The 5,271-nt window shown below is 33.2% G+C and overlaps 1 long non-coding RNA gene across 1 annotated transcript; it reads right to left on the bottom strand.

Moving 5' to 3' along the window:
• Positions 1-436: 436 nt before the first annotated feature.
• Positions 437-4,153, bottom strand: LOC133180008 (uncharacterized). Its single transcript, XR_009720236.1, has 3 exons — positions 4,092-4,153; positions 2,101-2,290; positions 437-516 (listed from the first exon to the last, which is right to left on the bottom strand). It is a non-coding gene; the product is annotated as an uncharacterized LOC133180008 (long non-coding RNA).
• Positions 4,154-5,271: the final 1,118 nt, after the last annotated feature.

Raw genomic sequence — 5,271 nt, 5'->3', positions numbered from 1 at the left:
CAGCCGGTTAAATACAATGACTATGTCAGATCGTGATTTGTTGATAGACATTTAACTTGAGTAGATGCCAAGATAATTTTGTTTAGTGTAGCTAGGAACGCTTTATTCATTTCATCGATGTTGCATTTTACAAGTTTGCATATAATACTCATAGTCCAGTGTCTAGTCATATTGTTATTTTTTGCTAGTCAGTTCAGTAAAGCAGTACAGATGTTTTGATTCTAGTCACTTTTAAGCATAATATAAATTTATTCATTGTCCATACTATTCTAACTAAAGAAAAGGGGATGTAACACTATTTGATCGGGTTCGATGTTCAATTTATGCTTACATTTTACGCCATGCTTGTTTACATGTTCTAATCTAATAAATGTAGTCTAGTTGAAACTGACTTTTCCATTACGCCACACGGAAGCAGCTTCTTACAATTAATTTACACTTGTTCAATTCTGTTCCGGAATTGAGGACTTGGGTATCTGCTTCTGCTTTTTCAAAAATCTTTACTTTGACACAAGTCTGAAATATAAAAATATTTATAAGTAAATATTTACATTCACTGTATGTATTTTCCTTTATTTCTTAAGAAAACCCATTGCCATTAATGAGTGCATGAACGACACTGAGCAAGCCACATGTGTGTTTTCTTGAACAATGGCTGTTCCATCAGTTCTACATACAATGGCATATTCATCTTAAAAACAATAGTAAACAAATTTAATTTTACTTTGTTTTTTAATATAAATAATAAAATACTTTCTTTGTTAGTACGGGGAATTAACGTCGCAGCAGTTGCAGAAAAAAAAGTTATTTATTTTTTCTGCAATAGCTGCGACATTAATTCCCGTACTAACAACCAAAGAAAGTATTTTATTATTTAAATTACAACGTAAAACTACACTGAGTGGCCAAAAGTATTGCAACAAACATGGCTGACGTCATTATGTTTAACTTGCTTCAAATTTGTTTTCAATATTGACGCATAATGAAATAGATTTGGTATATAAAATTCGGGGTGTGAATTAGTCGGGGTATGATTTATTTTCTGGAATGTTTAAGATTTAACTTGAGCATACGATTTCCAGTGTGTTGTGAACGTAAATAATGTCAAAGAAAAAGAGAGATTTGTCAACTGAATTAAAGGAGCGGATTGTACTATTTATCTAAAGGGGATTTAACAATTAAATAAATGAAGCATTGGGAATCCATCGAAGTACAGTGGTGCGAGTTTTGTTAAAATTTAAACATAAGGGAAGTGTAGAAAACAACCCTCGAAGTGGAAGGCCACGAGTGACAGATGAAAGGGGTGATCGGAAACTTAATCGAATTCCTAAAACAAATCGCTGACAATCTCTGGGAAATTTTACATCAACTTTCAACAGAAATGATCTAACAAACGTGTCCAGTAGAACTGTTTGACGTAGAATGCATCAATTAGGATACAGGCAGGGTAAAATCCAAAAAACTCGGACAATATGTAAAACTAACTGACAACGGAGAGTACTGTGGTGCCGAGGCAAAAGACATTGGAATTCTGATCAGTGGCAAAAAGTTATATTCCCAGAGGTAGTTATTGGACAAAACTAGAAAACTGACCAGTCAGCAAGGGCCCCGCTGAGGGGTAGAAATATATTTTAAGGGTGCAGCTCATTGAATGAGAGTTTTACTTGATTACATTTTTTTTTTTAAAAATGTATGAAGATTATAGGTAGCAACTGAATTTTTAGGAACTTACCCAAGTTTATCCATAAGAAAGATATGGACTGGACACTAATTAGGAAATTTTTATTCCAGTGACCTTGAACTTCCCCAAATAACCTTGGGTCAAGGTCATGACACACCCTTAGGTCATGAGCATTCTGTGTCATGTAGTAGATTCTCATGTTTCTCCGTAAGAAAGATATGGACTGGACATGTTTGCACAGATAGACGGACGGACAGACGGACAAGCTGATTCCTATAAACCCCCCAGACTTCGTTTGCGGGGGGTAATAATTAACTGTATACTCTTGAGACATTATTTTTAAAACTAATTAGGTTTTACTTATTCCACAAATTTTTAACGTTTGTTTCTCAGAAATTGAGCTAACATCCGATTTTTACCTTCTGGAAAGCATTGAGGTTTTCCTCTATTTCTTTTATGGTTCTATATTTCTAATGCTCTGGCAACTGGAACTCGAAGTCCAAATTTCTTGCAGGGGTCATATTTGAGCGATGGTTATATTTGACATCGAATTTTCCGCTTGATTTCAGACTGGGTGACATTTGTACATTATGAAGTCTCACTGGTGTTCTGAAATGTAACCAAGAAAGAGTTTTACAAACAGTACAATAACTACAATTAGGTACACATTTAACAAGGCCAAGTCTAAATATTTCTACTGTAAGAGATTTTAATACTTTTTTCTTGAATTAGTTTTTATATTATTATGATTATATTGTTAAATTGTTGGAAGATGAAACTAGAAATTGTCAGTGTTTTCCCTTTATCTCAAAGTCGAGGGGTTAGAGATCAATTGTAACAGGCCAGGGGCTGAGGTTTATACACAGAAACTCTGTGGATCTTACAACAAATTTTCATTTCAAAGCATTTTTGTCAATTGAAGCCATCAATTTGGTTAGTAGCCGGTTCTTATGGAAAACACTGAATAGTCAAGAGGACATGAATGGCCCACAAAGGGTATATTAGTAATTAATGCAGTGTATGAAATTTGATCAGAATTGCTTTTATATATTAGTTACTTTAAAATTGAAATCTAAAAAGTTGGATATAGATGATAAATTCTCAGAAAATTATGTATAAGTGCATACATACATATGTACTTTATCAGCATATTAAGTGTAACAAGAGGCTCATGGGCCACATTGGAACTGAGCTAAACGCAAAATGTGATGAAGGTCAGATGGAAGGACAAAAGGACGGACATGATAAACACTATATGCCCCGGCCATATTCATGGCGGGTCATAAAAATTGAATGGTTTTTGTTTTGATTTCTCAGGGGACCATTGCTGAAGTTGTCAAATTTGGACCATGTGGGAATTAATTGGAAAAGTGTCAAATTCTTTTTCTTTTAATATTGTTTGTATTTCTACCTTAAGGATCCACGACACCATGTGACTTGTGATGTATATAGAAAAAAACTTTAAATGTTTTGATTGTTGATGTGAAAAATATTAAATATTTATAATGTAATTAATTTAATCTTTGATAAATAAAATTTAATTGAAATAAGTCTGAAAAAAAAAAATAGTAGTTGAGATCGGGGTGATTATAACCTTTAATGCATTGATTCATTAATGTTGCTTTCTTGTCAAACTTTCACTAAAAAAAGAAATATTTGAGACAAATATTGCAATATATTATTTTATACGTTTTATAATACTGTTTAATCAAGTTGTATATACATAAATAAACAGTCTAATTATATATTAAATTGCTTTTTTTCTAGTGTACTCTAAAGAACTCTATCGTAATCTAGCGTACTCCGCTTAGTAGTATCCCGGAAATGGTATTGAAAACAATTTCACTGTTGGCTTACTAGAAAATGTACAGCATATGTAAATATTTAGGTGTATGTATTTGCTATTAATTCTGATTCATTTCTTAAATGAGCTATTTTTTTCAGCATGAAAACAAGAAATGTTCTTAATAGGCCTAAAACAATTTCTTACCAGTAATCCGACTGACCCATTCAATTTAACCACGGGTGCATATTTTGCGTGTCAAATCTGTGTTTGATCAATCAGCTGATTTCTTTTTCTAGCAATATTGATTGTAGCTGAATTTGAGACGTTACCAATATGTCAACCTAGTCAACGTTTACTTTGAATATAAAGAGTATTAAGGCCTTATTTATCAATTTTTTATTATTAAGATTTCCTGCAAATTTTGATCTACATCGTCTCAAGTTTCTCCCCAAAAAAAAAGGGGGGGGGGCTACATTATTGCAGCTAGTCACCTCGAAGATGGCGTACAAGGAAGATAACTCGGAGAAAATACGTCATAAGAATTCAGAAAACTAGGTACTTGGAATTACAATGAAAAAAATCTATACATTCAACTGATGGTATTGAAAAAAAGCAATTACTTACTTGCTTTTTGACATTTCTAGCATTTGTTGGTGTGCGGAGGCACTGAAGGACACGGCAACGGTGTATTCATCCTTTCGTTGTATTGTCATATTAAAATATCTGCTCCCGTTTGCCGAAATTTTTACTGGGGACAAGCAGTGGATAAATCCAGTCACCATGGTTACAGAGTTGTCTGATGGTGGTGGATTTTCATCCATCTTTCGTTTTTCCTCCGAAGATGTCATCTTGGCAGTTCCTTGACTTCACTCGTGGAAAACCAGAATAAAGCATGACGTTAGCTCTTTCGAAGTTTTCGGGTTTTCATTAAAGTATATAAAGAAGTCCAGATTTTTTCCGGCTAAAATTCTACACTCCCGCCAAGAAAATTGCATGACGTCAGTCGTTTTGTTGTTATTGGAAGTCTTCGAGTCACTTCAAGTATATAAAAATGGTACAAGTAGAGCTTTCTAAAAAAAGCTTACCGTCTTTAGCAACAATCTTTAAACCACTGTATACAGTAAACCATCTACACCTATCACACAATATCAGGCCATTTTATTCCTGAAAATTTCTTGGTTTTGTATTTCTATAAAAAGTTTTTTACTGGTATTAGCCCTACCATGGTTGTCGCTTGGCCTTCTCCGTAAATTTCGAGATCTTTCTGCAAGCCTCGGCTTATTCCGTTACCTTCTTCTAACAGCATTTCAACCAATGAAATAATTGAAAATTTTCTCATTATGCAATTTCTACCAATGCATAGGCCGAAGACTGTAATCGGGAAATGGCAAATAGAATACAACAGGATTTACATTAAAAATTACCTTTTAAATTCAAGTACAATTAATATATTTCTCATGAAACAATATATTTAAACTTCATCTTAAAATACTTATTAGAATACAGTATGGAAAATACACTATGATTTAACTTATCGTTGGTACATAAAACATTCAAATCTATTTAGTGGTGAATTTATTATGATAATAGATAGTTTACGATGGACCTAAATTTAGCAAAAGTTACCTCCCGTTGGCCGCCATATTGGAGGTCGACTCGGTGAGTTTTCCTCTTTGTCTTACCAAGTTAAAGAAAATATAGCAGAAATGTTTGGTGGAAAATCTTTATTAAATATTTTTTTTAAATAAAGGAGGTTTCCAAAAATTTATACACTTCAGAATAATATCAGCTAGGAAAACGCACA

The sequence above is a fragment of the Saccostrea echinata genome, unplaced genomic scaffold, assembly GCF_033153115.1.
Source record: "Saccostrea echinata isolate AGI-Se365-2 ecotype Australia unplaced genomic scaffold, CSIRO_AGI_Sech_v1 ptg000005l, whole genome shotgun sequence".
NCBI lineage: Eukaryota > Metazoa > Mollusca > Bivalvia > Ostreida > Ostreidae > Saccostrea > Saccostrea echinata.
This window is presented reverse-complemented; position numbering and strand designations above follow the sequence as displayed.